Here is a 16,577-nt window from a genome sequence, read left to right as displayed (position 1 = left end):
GCAGTGGTGGTGTGCACCTTTGATTCCAGCACTCAGGAGGCAGAGGCAGGAGGAGCTTCATAAGTTCAAGGCCAGCCTGGTCAAAAAAAAAAAAAAAAAAAAGGCAAATCCAAGAAAGATAAGCCCTTCTTAGGAGAGACAGGCTACAAACATGGTTTCTTCTGTAATAGAACAAATGAAGAAATTACACCATAAAAACATGTGAAAAAGAATCTAAAATTGGTTTGTTCGTATAGCAGAATTAATTCTTTTATTTATAAGTGGTTTTTTTGATATGAGATTTCTCTGTGTAGCCTTGGCTGTCCTGAAACTCGATTTGAAGACCAAGCTGGCTTCGAACTCAGAGATCTACCTGCCTCTTCCCACTGAATGCTGGGATTAAAGGCATGCATTTGAAATGTTTAAAAAATAAAAATCGGGCTGGAGAGATGGCTCAGCAGTTAAGATCACTTGGCTGCTCTTCCAGAGGACACAGGTTCAATCCCCAGCACCCACATGGCAGTTCACAACTATCTGTAACTCCAGTTCCAGGGGATCTGACACCCTCACACAGGCAAAACACCAGTGCACATTGAATTGAACCCAGGTCCTCTGGAACATTAGTCAGTGCTCTTAACCACTGAGCCATCTCTCTCCTCTCCAGGTTCGTTCTTTCTTTCTTTCTTTCTTTCTTTCTTTCTTTCTTTCTTTCTTTCTTTCTTTTCTTTTCTTTTCTTTTCTTTTCTTTTCTCTCTCTCTCTCTTCCTTTCTTTCCTCCCTCCCTCCCTCCTTCCTTCCTTCCTTTCTTACGATTTATTTATGTATTATGTATAGTGTTCTGTCTGCATGTTTGCCTGCATGCCAGAAGAGGGCGCCAGATCTCATTATAGATGGTTGTATGTGGTTGCTGGGAATTGAACTCAGGACCACTGGAAGAGCAGCCAGATGCTCTTAGCCACTGAGCCATCTCTCCAGCCCCTCCAGGTTCTTTTCAAGAGCAACAAATGCTCTTGACCACTAAGCCATCTCTCCAGTCCTTAAAACTGTTAACAGACTGGATGAACATGGGCTAGTATGAGCAGACAATACAGGTGCTGGAGCAACCTCTAGTGTAGGAAAAAAAGAGGAGTCCAAACCAGATTCTCTCCCTTAAGGTCTAAAACTGTGAAGGTTCTGGAGGGGCAGCAAGTCCAGTTAGACCCCACGGCACAAGAGAAGCTGTCATTAAGGAAAAGAAGAGTGGAAGATGCTTGGAACTGTCACTGGGATAGTATGCACCAGGTACCACGGAGGCACAGAGTAAACAAAAGCCCAGAGCTGGTCAGGAAAACTGAGGAACTTTCCCACATTCCAACTATGACTCTAAGCCAAGTAACAAGGGAACTTAATTAAGCCAATGATACACAAAGATACCCTCTGCAAAGAACTGAAACTCAACTCTTGACTAGGCTAACCCAAATGCCTACACTTACAAGTCCAGAAATCCAATTTTCCAAATATACTCTACCAGCATTTACTTTCTATTCATACTATTTAGTACTCAGTAAAATATTCCCAAAACTGGCCAAGTGGCAAGCTGAGTAAAAGCACTTGCCATGCAAGCCTGGCAACCTAAGTTCAAGCCCAAGAGACCACATAAAGGAGAAAGGAAAGTTGTCCTCTGGCATCTACACGCACTGTGGCATGCTCCCCCAATACACACACCCTCATTTACACACAATAGCAACAAATGCAACCGTCGAGAAATTCCACAAAACAAGGCTGGGGATGGAGTTTCAGCTTGGGGCAGAGCACTAGCTTAGCATACATGGGCCCAGGTTGTCTCTAGAACTATAAAATGGAGGGAGGAGTCAATGCAACCAGAAGCTGACTTTTTTTTTTTTTTTTTTTTTTTTTGAGACAGGGTTTCTCTGTGTAGCTCTCCCTGGCTGTCCTCAAACTCTTATAGACCAGGCTGGCCTTGAAGTCACAGAGATCCACCTGCCTCTGCCTCCTAAGTGCTGGGATTAAAGACGTGCACCACCACTGCCGGGCCAGAAGTTGACTTTTTAAGAACAGATCAGTAAATTGATAAAACTTCTAGCAAGAATAAGAAAAAGGATACAATTTACCAATATTGGGAATGAAAACTTGAAAATAATGACGGAGACTGTAAACGTAGAAAGAATTATGGAGAATTCCAAACATCTTTACGTTCACCAATTCAGGCAAAATGGACAATTCCCTCAAAAAGTCACAAGCAGAAGACAGTGTAACACACAACTGTAATCCCAGTAGTCAGGAGGCCAAGGAAGGACCAGAACTTCCAGGCCAACCTGAGACACAGCAAAACTTGTCTCAACAAAAATTCAAACCTTACCCAATGATAAACAGCCCGAGTAACCTCATATTTAAAATGGAGTATGTAGTAAAAACCTTATGTGAAACACAAGGTCCAGATGGCTTCACTACATAATCCAATCAACACTTCAGATATATTTATTTTACGTGTATAGTGTTTTGCCTGCATGTGTGTATGTACCAGAAGATGTCCGAATCCCTGGAACTTGAGTTACAGGCACTTTGTGAGCTGCCTGATGTATGAGGGTGCTGGGCACTGAACTCGGGCTTCTGGAAGAGCAGTAACACTCTAAATCACTGAGCCATTTATCTCTACAGCCCTCCATATAATTTTTCTAACATTTAAAAAATAGGAGAAGACTGGGAAATGATCAGGATTAGTTAAAAAAAAAAAGTCTAGTACTAATGAATGAAAGTAATAAAATATAAGAATGATACTTTAAGAACTTGAGACAAACAAAAATAACAAACACTCTTTTTTGTTTTGTTTTTGTTTCTGAGACAGGGTTTCTGTGTAGCTTTGGAGCCTATCGGGGAATTCGATTTGCAGACCAGGCTGGCCTCAGACTCACACAGATACGCCTGCCTCTTTAATCCCTCTGCTGGGATTAAGCTGTAAATAAAGGCATGCGCTGCTACTGCAGCCTCCGCACCACCACCTCCACCTCCTCCACCTCCTCCACCACCACCACCTCCTCCACCACCACCACCACCACCACCACCACCACCACCACCACCACCACCACCACCACCACCACCACCACCACCACCACCACCACCAGGCAGCGCTCATTTTTTTAACATTCCAACCTGATCTCATTTAGGATTATAAAGTTGGTTGCCCAGAAATCTAGAAACTGAGCAGTAGTTTGTTCTGTAGTTACTTGATGCCCAGGTAAACAGATTACAGAGGAGGGGTGTTGGTGCCGGAGAAAGTCTTCCAAAAGTTCACTAGAAACAGCAACATAACTCTGCTAGTTTTCTAAACTACCATCTAAAATTTCAGACTCACATCTATCTATCATGTTTGGAACCTCAAATTCAACTTACACAAAACTAAATTCATTTTTTCCCATCCCATCCCATCCCATGCCAAAGCATCTTCTTCCTGTTGTATGTTTTCTCTCCTACAGTCATCCACAACCAAGAAACCTAAACTCCATCAACCACCTAGTTGTGAAATCCTGCCATTACCCTCATAGTCAATTATCAAATTCTGATTTTTAACCTCTAAAATTAAATGTTCAGTCCTTCCCTTTAAATCCATCCTCTGAACTACAGAAGTTTGCCTATTCCTCTTACCTGGTTTCACCAACTGCCAATAAAATCTAAACTCACTGGCAAATAAATTTATCACCCTACAATATGTACTGCAGAGAGAGTGTGTGAGTGAGTGTGGGGTGTGTGTGTGTGGGGGGGGTGCAAATACATCGAGGTGTTCATGTGTGCTGATGTTCCTGTGTGGAGGACAGAGGTAGACATGAGGTACATTCCTCCAACTTAGGGAGACAGGGTCTCACAGCACTTGGAGCACACAATCAGCAATCTACCTGTCTGACTTCCCCAGAGAGGGTTCCAGGCACAGTCTTTCTTTCGTCTTTGTTTTTTGCTGTCATTCTCTGTAAAAGTTGCTGACACTCTTTGCTCTCTACCCACCTTTCTATCCTCTTTACCACAAATATTATTTCAACTAATTATCTAGTTAACTTCACTGTTTAAAACCCAGCCCGAGTATCATATAACCAATAAAAAAACCACCCCCACACCCATAAACTTCTGTAAACCCTGAGGTCATCTCTCCCTTACTCCTACCAAATCACACTAAAATAATCTCCTACAACATATTCAATCGCACTTGACAAAGTCAGTCCCAATGGCAAGGACAGGAGATGTAGCTCATGAGTTGAACCCTTGGTGAGCTTGCAAAGCACTGCAAAGAATTAAAAACTCTTGAAGGCAACGATCTAATCCATAACTCTAAGAACCTGGCCCACACAACTCAGTCTTCACTGAACTCAACCATAATTTTTTTCCCATTTCTCTCAAAAACATCACAAGAGAAAATTGTATCGATGAAACAATCAGAAGAAAGTTAAGAATGTTTGCTTATAAAATGGGGTCCAACTAGCAAAAAAGTTCCCCTTCCTCGTCACAAAATTCCTGCTACCTACCAAAGCTATAATTATTTTTAAATTTTATTAATATCCTGTTTGTGCCTGAGAGTATGTATAGGTACCTCCATGACACTGCACACCTGTGGGGACCAGAAAACAACTTCCAGGATTGTGTTCTCTCCTTCCCCCATGTGGGTTCAGGGGCTCTAACTTGGCAACAAACACCCTTAATCTGAGCCATCTCACTGACCCCAAGCCATTTTTGAGACAGCCAATTACAATGATAAATTCTCTTAGTTTACTAGATTACAATAACGGTACAAGTATAGGACTGGCTTTATCTAGGTGGTTCCTTCAACAATGCAGCAATTCACAATAATGGTAAAGTATCAATTCAGTCGATAGTTTGTCATGGAGGTCTGATGTTCCTCCTGATGTCTGTTTTTAGGAAATACCAAGATCACTCCAAGTTTGAGGTCAATCTGGGCTACAGAGTGAGAGCCTGTCTCAAAACATACATGTATATTAAATGAAAATGAAAGACGAGTCACTGATCTATGCTGTCCACATTCTTGTGTCTTATACAAGTCATCCTACAGCACTTTCACTAAACATTTGTTACACACTTAAGTCTTCATAATTGGGCTAGCAAAAGCTCAGCAGGTAAAGGTGCTTCCCACCAAACCTGATGACATGCGTTTGGACCCCAGAATCCATATGGTGAAAGTCAAGACCTGACTCCTACAAACTGTCCTCTCACTGCCACATGTACACCACAGTGTACTTGCTACACACGCACGCTCGCACACGTGCACAAACACAGAGTAAATGAATGTAAAACTTTTTTAATTAAAAAAACCTCAGTTTTAAAACAATGAACTTAATTTTAGAAGAATTAAGGATTTGTTCTCCGCTAAGTCTAAAATTCTATGATTAACTCTTAATCTATCTTAAAAACCATTATGACTCCTAATCATGACATCCGTGAAAGAAAAAGCTAAAGCTAGGCGGTGGCGGCGGCGGCGGCAGCAGCGGCGGACGCCTTTAATCCCAGGACTCGGGAGGTAGAGGCAGGCGGATGTCTGTGAGTTCGAGGCCAGCCTGGTCTACAGAGTGAGTTCCAGGACAGGCTCCAGAGCTACACAGAGAAACCGTCTCAAAAAACCAAAAAAGCAAACAAAAAAAGCTAAAAGTAGTCTACATTCTAGTGTACCTAAACTGAAATAAATGTTCCACTGTTAGATCTGCCCATTTTCTCTCCCCTGCTTGCCTAAGTCACCAAAGGAATTCAGAAAGAAGAAACTTCTCCACCACCTAATAAAAATAAAAAAAGCCAGGCGGTGGTGGCTCACACCTTTAATCCCAAAACTCAGGAGGCAGAGACAGATGGCTCTCTCTGAGTTTGAGGCAACCTGGTCTACAGAGTGAGTTCCAGGACAACCAGAGCTGTTACACAGAGAAATGGCAATTAAAAAAGTAAAATTTTAAAAATAAAAAATAAAAGAAATAAAAACCAAATAGACAAAAGGTCTACATAGAGTTCTAAGCCAGCCAGAGATAGTGAGACCATGTACAAATGGCTATTATTAAAATTTAAACCCAATTATTTTAAAGTATTCAAGTGCCACCTTCTACTATACTACTTCATATTTCTTTATTTAAAAAAAATGAAGCAGGGTGGTGATAGCAAAGATATTTAATCCCAGCACTCAGTTGGCAGAGGCAAGCGAATATCTGAGTTCGAGGCCAATCTGATCTACAAATGGAGTTCCAGGAAGGTCAGAACTGTTACACAGAGAAACCCTGTCTTGAAAAAACAAACCAAAAGAAAAGAAAACAAAATACTTGTCCTACAAATTATTGCAGCAATTATGAATGCCTGACTGTTAGAAATTCAACTCAAGTACTGTTAGTAATGTTCAATCTCCCTTTCTTTCAATCTATTATAGACAGCTACACCTATCATGAAATAACAATATAGTTAACTTTCCTACTGTGACTTTATGTCAAGATTTTATTTGTGGCTTATGCCTGTAATCTAAACACTTTGCAGTAGAGGCAGGAGGATCAGAAGAGGTTCAAGGTCAGCCCCTGCTACAGAGAAGATTCGAAGTCTGTCTGCCCTGCCCCAAAACAAAATAAAAAGCATTTGTCTATAAAGTCTTACCCCGAGGCCACACTTAAGTCTCACCATTCCTAACTGCTAGGTTCACAAAAGTACCAAAGGATCCCTGGGGGCCTAAAATGTAAATTTTATTCTCATCATGCTTGTCCTACCTAGACAATACTATCTCCACCTATCTCCTGGTCATAACCAGTATATAAAAATTTAACTTTCAGCCGGGCAGTGGTGGCGCATGCCTTTAATCCCAGCACTCGGGAGGCAGAGCCAGGTGGATCATTGTGAGTTCGAGGCCAGCCTGGACTACCAAGTGAGTTCCAGGAAAGGCGCAAAAATACACAGAGAAAGCCTGTCTCGAAAAAAACCAAAAAAAAAAAAATTAACTTTCTTTGCTGGGCAAGGGTGGCACATGCCTTTTATCCCAGCACTCTGAAGGCAGAGGCAGATGAATCTTTGAGTTTGAGGCCAGCCTGGTCTACAGAACCAAAAAAACCAGGACTACACAAATAAACCCTGTCTCAAAAAACCAAAAACCAAAGAAAGAGAAAAAAATTTAACTTTTCTCAATTCCACTGTCTCTGAACCCTCACCTATGTGTAGTTTAACAAGCTAACAGAAAGCCACCTGCCTCTTCCTCCCAAGCATTGGGATTAAAGGTGTGTGCCACTATACCCAAGTGAATTTGTATTTTAAACAATGCATTTCATAAGGAATCCTGTAAGACTAAGCATATATAAATTAAGTCAAGCATGGCAATTCTCAACAAAATCTCAACCACCTAGGTCTTTTTGTAAGACAGGTTCAATAACAATTTAATACAGTTTAAATTAAAAATGCATGTACTCAATGGCTGTGGTGATGATCATTAGTCCCAGGATCTACAAGGCAGAGGCAAGAAGATCTCTGTGGGTTCAAGGCCAGCCTGGCCTACATTCCAAGTTTCAGACCAGTCAGAGCTATACAATAGGACTTTATCTTTTCTTTTCTTTTTTTCTTGGTTTTTCAAGACAGGGTTTCTCTGTGTAGCTCGGAGCCTGTCCGGGAACTCACTCTGTAGCCCAAGTTGGCCTCGAACTCACAAAGATCCGCCTGCCTCTGCCTCCCCGGTGCTGGGATGGATTAAAGGCGTGAGCCACCACAGCCCGGCTGGGACTTCTTAAGAGAAAAAAACAAAACAAAACCATGTACGAATACAAACATTAGTGAATACATATGGCTTAGGTTAGAGCATAAGGATGTCAGGGTAAATAAGAAAAAACTGAAGTCAAAATTGTTCATTCTAGCAAGTTTCATGCCTGTTAAATAGCCTAATTCTGGGACATGGTGGCACTAACCTATAATCTCAGTGCTCCTGGTTTAGGCAGAAGGATCTGGTGTTTGATTAAGCTTGGGCTACATAGCCAGACCCTGTCTCATTAAAAAAACAAACAAGTAAATAAATAAACAAACTCATCCTCAATGTAGCACAAATGACCCCCTGTAGTAAATCCAGTTTAAAATGGCTTGGCAACCTTAACCAATAAAAATTACTTAAGAGCATACCATATATGAAGTCCTCTTCACACATTTGACATTTGTGACTTAAACTATCTCCTTCCCCTTGTATTTCCATAATAACTTGATAAATTACAAATACAACCAGATGCTGCCTTTTTTCAAATTCTGGCAAATTACCATATTCTTTAACTCATCAATCAAAAGTATAGTGTATTGTAACCAAGATAACTTAATTCTACTTTCGATTCAATCTGCAGTTACAAATCTACTCTCCAGTACATCCTTTCCACACAGGTCCAAGTCTTTTAGAAGCAGGACCTCATGTAGCCCAAGCTGGCCTCCAACTTGTAATATAACTGGGGGTAACTTTGAACTTCTGATTCTTCTGCTTCCATCTCCTGGAGAAACCACTATAACCAGTTTATGTGGTGATGGGAATTTAGTTATTAAAACCCAGGGTTTCCTGCATGGCTAGGCAAGCACTCTACCAATTAAACTACATACCCAGCCAGATTTTGTTAAAATCATACAAAAAAGAAGCCATCTGACCAAAAATTACATTTCTTGAATAGGCTAGGTTAATTTGGAAAAGATAAAACTTTCCAGTCACCAATTTCCTAACGGTAGGAAAAAAAACCACCACCAACTCAAATGAAATGTCCAAAAGGCACTAGCACACGCAGAACAGAAGACTAAAACATACCTGTCCTGTTTGCACTCCTACACAGCCCTACTACTGCTGTACAGCTACAGCACACAAAAGGTAAGGACTGCACGCACCACTTGGCAGCGTTCACATCCTTTCCAATCATGCACACAAAAGTATTAAGAATGTAAGGACTAGGGCTGGAGAGACGGCTCAGAGGTTAAGAGCACTGGTTGCTTTTCCAGAGGTCCTGAGTTCAATTCCCAGCAACCACATGGTGGCTCACAACCATCTGTAATGAGATCTGGTGCCCTCTTCTGGCATGCAGGCAGAACACTGCATACATAATAAATAAATAAATCTTTTAAAAAAAATGTAAGGGCTAGCTCGGCAGTGTCAGTGCACACTTTTAATCCCAGGACGAGGGAGGCTGAGGAAGGCAGATCTCTTTGAGTTCGAGGCCAGCCTGGTCTACAAAGTGAGATCCAGGTCAGCCAGGGCTGTTCTACAGAAAACCCTGTCTCAAAAAAGAAAAACCAACAAACAAAAGAATGTAGGGACTAATTGAATGTAGTAGTAACTAACTTGGGAAAATCCTGGAGACAGTCTACAATGCTGATTCTGCTACCTATCAACTAAATTTTATCAAAAAACTACCCCAAGACATCTTAAAATACAAAGCCTGCACTAGACACATAACTTATTCTAATTCTTCTAAGTAACATAATTAACCCCATTTTTAAAAATAAATTGACTCAACAAGTATCCAGTATGTCTACGCTTCCACTGATGAACACCCTAAGTCAAGCGATCCTAAAAAAGCAGTGAGGCTCATTTCATTCGTAAGACTAACTCACATAAGAGCTACAATTTACCTTGACTTTCCTTATGACCTTGGGCTAAGTCTTTCAAATGAGAACTATAATGATGTTTGCATGTATCTGCTTATTACTGAAATTTAATCCTAACATGAACATGAAGTACTCGTGGCTGGATCTATGAAGCAGAAAAATCCTGACTGATAAACATTAACTGATATGTAATATAAGCCATGTTTTAATCTTCATTTTTATTCATTTAAACACCTATAATGCCTCAAATTCTACGCGACCAAAACACTGAAAAAACTGAGGACCTCTTTGCATTTAGAAAAATTGAGTAAAAAACAGTTTCAAATTGCCATTTCGCTGCTTTTATACAGATAGCTGCTGGATCACAAACAAAAATGTGTGACTTGGCATCTGATGAATCGAAATAACAAGCAATCTACAATCTAAAAATTATGCAGATAAGGCTATCATTTCATGTCACTAATTTGTATGCCGACGTAAAGGAGTGATCTTGGTATTGCCTTACTAGCATTACAAAGATAAATTCCTGCCTTAGAGTAACATCTAAGTACATTCATCTCGGGAGTTTAGGGTAGTTTCCCAGCAGTATCTCCGTAGGTTTCCCTGAGGTACTCTTGAAGTGCTTAACATCATTCACACATTCAGCTACCACTAGGGTGAGAAGTAAATAAACACCATTTACTTATGCAATTATTTATAACAGAACCCTGGTCAAGAATGCAAAAGTAAACTCATACGGACATCCCCAAAGTAACCAGCATGTTAAGTGTAACTAAGAGTCACCCTTAACTGACTACTATGGAAACCAGAGGTCTCCCACACGGGCTGGTTTTTAAACTACCACTCCTGATTTTACAAAGTAGTCATGTCAACTCAACATTTTACCAGTACAGACGACACAAGTTCCTGGAACCTCTCTTTCCAGATTCTCAAAGGATGTTTACAAGAGCTGAGCTAGGAGCAACGCCCCCCAAAGCACCGGACAAGCATAAAAGGCCGAAAACATAACGTGGGGGCCACAAGAAGGTTCGAAAAGGCAATCTAACTTAATTAGCCCTCCGGACCACGGGGGTCAGAGACGAGGAACGTGAGATGGGGGTTGGGGGTGGGTGGCAAAGTGAAACCTAAGCCCCGAAATCACAACACAGGCCGCAGCCTAAGAGCCGAAGCTGGCGGGAAGTGAGCTCCCTTTCCGTTCCCAGGGGAAAGTCCAGGCCAGAGCGGCTCCCACACCGCGGACGTACAAGGCGCCAACAGTGCATGCCTACGGACGCGCTGGAACCGCTGAAAGCTCGGCTTGGGAAGGGGAGGAGATCCCGGCAGACGGCCCTGGAAGAGGACTGAGCTTGGGAGCAGCGGCAGCGCCGGGACCAAGGGAATTACCTTCACTGTGACGACAGAAAAGTGTCCCCAGGCTCCGGCGATGGTCCCGACTGCGCAATAGGTGGTGTCTTTCCCGCTTATCCCTCAGCAGCCACAGAATCGGCTCCTTCAGCCAGTCGCCATTTCCCGCCTACCGACCTGCTGCACCGCACGGACAGGGACCCGGATGGAAAGCGGCCTCTGCGCGCAGGCGCCCTGGCTCCCTCCTCCCCCGCCCGCCGCTCTCCGTATAGGCGGGAGGGAAGGAATGCGGGAGGCCTGGGCGGCGGAGGGGGAGGGTGTGTGTGTGTAACTTTTACTTCCGTGAAGAGGCTGAAGTTTCTGCCGCCCGAGGGAACTCACCGGTGCCAATTCCTGCCCAACGACAACGAAAGAGACAAAAAGCGAGCACGGGGCCCGGGGGCCCCGGGAACTTAGCCGGGGCGCAGCTTCTGCGGGGGGCGCGGGGCCTGGGGGACGTTTGTACTTCGGGGGCCTCCGTAGCGGGCTGCAGGGTGGTCGCAGGGGGAGTAGGGAGGAAAGCGTTAGCCGCGGAGGCGGGGACGCCGGGGACGGTTTTCCCTCCCGCCGCTAACGGAACCGCCTAGGGCCGAGCGACGACGGGAGCGCGCCCTCGCCCGGGAGGCGGGGTTTAAGAACGCGCCGAGCACCCGGCGGCCAGGGTTAGAGACTGGGCGGCGGTGGGTGGAGCCGGCCGGGAGGGGCGGTGCCAACGGCTTGGCGCGCTGGAGCGGGAGCCAGTGCCCGCCGCTCCCCGGGCCGGACCCAGCCTGGTCCCCATGCTTCCGGCAGTTCCCGGGGACCCCCGAGGTCCTGGTCCCCATGCTCCCGGCAGTTCCCGGGGACCCCCGAGGTCCTCTTTCTTGCTGCCTTTCCCAGCGGGAGCGACTTGTAGTTCTGGGACCTGTGATAACAAACCCCTGCCCCCTCGCCTCCGCGCGATGTGGACGGTGATCCTGTACGATGAAAACTCGGATCTTTCAAATGGGTTTCCACACGCAACTCTGGGCTCCAAATCTCAATCAGGGGTTCTCAACCTTCCTAGTGCTGCGGCCCTAGGTGATTCCCCCAACCATACAATTATTTTAGTTGCTACTTCATAACTGATTTGGGGGCCGTTATGAATCGTCAATACCTGTTTTCCGATAGTCCTAGGCGCTTGACAACCCCCCCCACCCGGGGTCGAGACCCACAGGTTGAGAACACTTATCTAGATAGCGCGTTTAGCTTTGGATCGAAACTCTAAGCCGTTTTCATTATTCTGTAAGAAATGTTTATTGGGAACGTACTGTGTAAAAGGGATATAACAGTGAATTAAGAAAATAAGCCTCTGCAGTCCCAGACTTAACACTCCTCCACCAGAGAAGACAGTGTGATAAAGTGAGTTATAGAAGTGATGTGATTGCTCCAGCTACGGGTCTGGAGGTTTTTCATAAGACTTAACTAAGTGAGCCGGGTGGTAGCGCACACCTTTAATCCCAGCACTCAGGAGGCTGAGCCAGGTGCATCTCTGTGGGTTCGAGGCCAGCCTGGTCTACAGAGCAAGCTCCAGGACAGGCTCCAAAGCTACACAGAGAAACCCTGTCTCGAGAAACCAAAACAAGAAAAAAAGGGAAAAAAATCCAAACAGCCTGGGCTACATAATGAGAACCTGGCTCCAGAAGAAAACGGGGAGGGGGGGGTGTGTTAAGACATCTTTGAATTCAACATCGATTGAGAACCGATGAACAGCACAGAACAAGTTGGCAGTCCATATAGTCAAAGGTTCCTGAAAGGCTAACCAAAAATCAACAAATAATTAATGGTTATCTAATGCATATGTTGGAAAGTAATAGAATGTAAAGCAAACAAATATCCCCATTGAGTACTAAGATTACTTTGTATACATATTTGTGTGTGTGTGTGGGCACGCATGCCACTGTTGAAGGTGAAGGTCAGGGGACAATTCTGTGGTTCGCTCCTGCCACCTTGTGCGATCCAGAGATGGCACTCATGTCATCAGGCTCTCGATCCTAAAACTTTTTCCCCCCTCTTTTTCTTTTCCTGTGTATGGATGTTTCATCTGCATGTACTCTATGTACTACATGTGTGGCTGATGCCCATTGAGGCCAGAAGAGGGCGCTGGACTTGGGAACTTTGAAAGAATAAATAAAAACGCATACATAAGTAGTCTGAAATGGCATGTTTTATTTAAGTTTTAGAAGCATGCAAGTTTTTGTTTTGTTTTTTGGTTTTCTGGTTTTTTGAGACAGGGTTTCTCTGTGTAGCTTTGTGCCTTTCCTGGAACTCGCTTTGTAGACCAGGCTGGCCTTGAACTCACGAGACCCGCCTGACTCTGCCTCCCAAGTGCTGGGATTAAAGGCCTGCGCCACCACCACCTAGCTAGAAGCATGCAAGTTTGCAAAGGCTACTTTTTGGAACTTTTACATTTTTGTCTTAACAAGTGTAGGGGTGTGGAGAAATGGCTCCCTGGTTAAGAGCCCTGGCTGCTCTTCCAGGCCACCAAGTTGAGGCTAAAGGCGCCATTGTGTCCATTATACCACCTTGGGGGGAGTGTTAAGACTGTTAAATTGGTTACATTTAGAAAAGTTGCAGGTGGTGAACCCAGATGTTTTTGCAATTTATGTATTTTTTCCCCTTTTGGCTTTTTGTTTGTTTGGGTTTTTTTTTTTGTTTTGTTTTGAATCTTTTGTTTTTGAGACAAGGTTTCATGTTGCCCCAACTGGCCTCCAACTCACTCTGGATACAAGGCGGCCTCCTGCCTCACTTCCCAAGTGCTGGGTTACAGGTGTTCTTAACCTCTAAAATCATTCCCACCAAAGAGTAGTGAATTCATTATTTCTGGCTTTCAACTTGGCTATCATTTATCTCTCAGGTCTATTTCTCCCCCCCCCCCAACCCCCCACCCAGACAGGGTTTCTCTGTATAGCTTTGGAGCCTGTCCTGGAATTTACTCTATAGCCCAGGCTGGCCTAGGACTCACAAAGATCCACCTGGCTCTGCCTCCCGAGTGCTGGGATTAAAGGGGTGTGCCACCACCGCCTGGCTCAGTTCTATTTCTACTACCTCCATACCCCCCATTATCAAAGTGAATTAAATCTAAATATGAATTTCACTTAAAATTATAAGTGGTTCCATTTGTACTCTAGAATAAAGGACACAGTGTAAGGCTGTTAGATGAGATTTTATCTACACTCTCATTCAAACGAGATTATTTATAAAGCACTCAGCAAGGTGCTTTTCTTGCCTTTTAATAGGGTAGCTGCTAATGTCATTAAACTTTGGTAATGTCCAAGCCAGGCTTGGTGGCAGATGCCTTTAATCCCAGCATTCAGGAGGCAGAGGAAGATGGGTCTCTTGAGTTTGAGGCCAGCCTGGTCCACATAGTGAGTTGCAGTTAAGTTTTTACATAGGGAGACCTTATCTCAAGAAAAATAACCCAGTCCAAGCCAGGCAGTGGTGATGCATGCCTTTAATCCCAGCACTTGGGAGAGACAGAGGCAGGTGGATCTCTGTGAGTGAGTTTGAGTCCAGCCTGGTCTACAGAGCAAGTTCCAGGACAGGCTCCAAAGCTACATAGAGAAACCCTGCCTCCAAAAAAAAAAAAAAGTCCAAAATTTTAGACTAAAATTCTAAAAATTTGAACTGGGTACAGTTATACACCTGAACTCTTACACACCTGAACCTCAGCTATTTAGGAGGATAAGGAAGGATAGTTTGAGGCCAGTTGAAGCAATGAGAGAGAGAGAGAGAGAGAGAGAGAGAGAGAGAGAGAGAGAGAGAGAGAGAGAGAGAGAATCACCTAATTAACACTCTCCATCACAAACAGATGTGGTGGCACATACCTTTAATCCTAGCACTCAGGAGGCAAGCAGGCAAATCTCTGTGAGTTTGAGGCCAGCCTGGTCTACAAATTGAGTTCCAGGACAGGAAAACAACAACAAAAACCCAAAAACCCAAAGCTCTGCATCACACAAATACAATGCCCAATAGAAGAAAGAGAAACTAGTTAGGAACAGGGAAAGGAATATCGGGTATGGTTAAAACACAGGTTTGAAAATGCCATAGTAAAACTCATTATGTATGATAAATCTACTTAAATCTACTGGAAAAAAAAACTTTTAAAGGGGATTTTTTTTGTTGCTGCTGCTGACTTTGGCTGAGTTTCTTTGTTGTTTTTGAAACAGTTTCATGGGCTGGAGAGATGGTTCAGAGGTTAAGAGCATTGACTGCTCTTCCTGAGGTCTCAAGTTCAATTCCCAGCAACCATATGGTGGCTCACAACCATCTATAATGAGATCTGGTGCCCTCTTCTGGTGTGCAGACATACATACAAACAGAACACTGTATACATAATAAATAAATATATCTTTTTTTTTTAAAGACACGTTTAAAAAAAGAAGAAAGAAACACTTTGGTTATATATCTTTGGTTGCCCTGCAACTCAGTATGTACACTAGGCTGGCCTTGAACTGAGATCTGTCTGCCTCCTCCAAGTGCTGGTATCAAGGGTATGTATCACCACACTCAGCATTGGCTTTGGTTTTTCAAGACAGTGTCTCTGTAGTTCAGTCTGGTCTCAAACTCCATACTTAGCTGAGGATGACCTTGAACTGACCCATCTGCTTCTACCGTGCAAGGGCTGAGATTACAGACACGTGCCATCATGCCTCAATTTTGAAGAAAGGTTTCTGGAAAAAAAATAACATATGATGCTGTGTGATGGTCTTTCTGTATGCTGTGAATATATGTTGCTACCATTGAATAAAGAAGCTGTTCTGGCCTATGTCCAGATAAGTGATAACCAGGTGGGAAATCCAAGAGACACAGGGAGAAGAAAGGCAGAGTCAGGGGCAGACGCCATCCAGCTGCCCAAGGAACAAGACTGTAGAAAATTCCACACGTGACCTTCATGTGACAGTCAAATTCAGGTTGGTCCCACCTCCACAACAACTCACTGATACATGTAGAAATATTCCAGGACACAAAAAATCTGAAATCTAAACCATTTTTAGTGCCAAGCATTTCAGATCACTTAACCTATATAAGAACTATTATTTATTTTTTAGTTGAATCATATGGTATATTAACTTCACAATTTATCATTTAATCAATGGTGTAATCAATCTATTAATGCAATATTAAATATTGGGATATCCAGGCTGTCATTTTGCTCTGTAATGACTGGACAGCAATGACCACCTGAAACTTTATATGGTCCAAATTAGATTTTTCTCTCATCCATTTACCTCAGTGTTTTAGACCTTGGTAAAGATATGTTTTCTTCCACGCAACATGCAATCTAGCTGGACTTCAATAGTATCCAGTGGATTCACCCCACTATTTAAAAAGTCTTTACTGTGTATGCTACCCACTTTTGTTATTGTCCCCTAAACAATACAATGTAGTAATTATTTACACAGCATTTACAATGTATCAAGGACTGTAAACACCCAAGAGATCACTTGAAGATTTGAGATGATTTAAAAGGCCAGGGATGTAGTCAAGGGTTTGGCGCATCCAGTGGAAGTTGGTTTTAATATCAACTCATCACAAATCAGAACTGAAGAACTGTCCTGATAGCATTAACTGATGTGGGAAGACTTACTATAAGGGTGGGCTGTTGGGAGTAACTCAGATTTTTT

The 16,577-nt window shown here is 43.3% G+C and overlaps 1 protein-coding gene across 9 annotated transcripts in view; it reads right to left on the bottom strand.

Annotated features, from left to right (window-relative positions):
* Ctdspl2 (CTD small phosphatase like 2) overlaps nucleotides 1-11,550 on the bottom strand; it is a 48,688-nt gene extending 37,138 nt beyond the window's left edge. For 2 of the 9 annotated variants that reach the window (XM_076570490.1, XM_042276099.2), the window contains exon 1: nucleotides 10,794-10,935. The gene's annotated coding sequence lies outside the window, so the exon portion shown is untranslated. Of the gene's footprint in view, nucleotides 1-10,793 lie in introns of all 9 variants that reach the window. The other 7 variants (XM_006997370.4, XM_015990488.3, XM_076570489.1 and 4 more) reach the window with 7 other exon arrangements.
* Nucleotides 11,551-16,577: the final 5,027 nt, after the last annotated feature.

This window comes from Peromyscus maniculatus, chromosome 4 (assembly GCF_049852395.1).
Source record: "Peromyscus maniculatus bairdii isolate BWxNUB_F1_BW_parent chromosome 4, HU_Pman_BW_mat_3.1, whole genome shotgun sequence".
Taxonomy (NCBI): Eukaryota; Metazoa; Chordata; class Mammalia; order Rodentia; family Cricetidae; genus Peromyscus; species Peromyscus maniculatus.
This window is presented reverse-complemented; position numbering and strand designations above follow the sequence as displayed.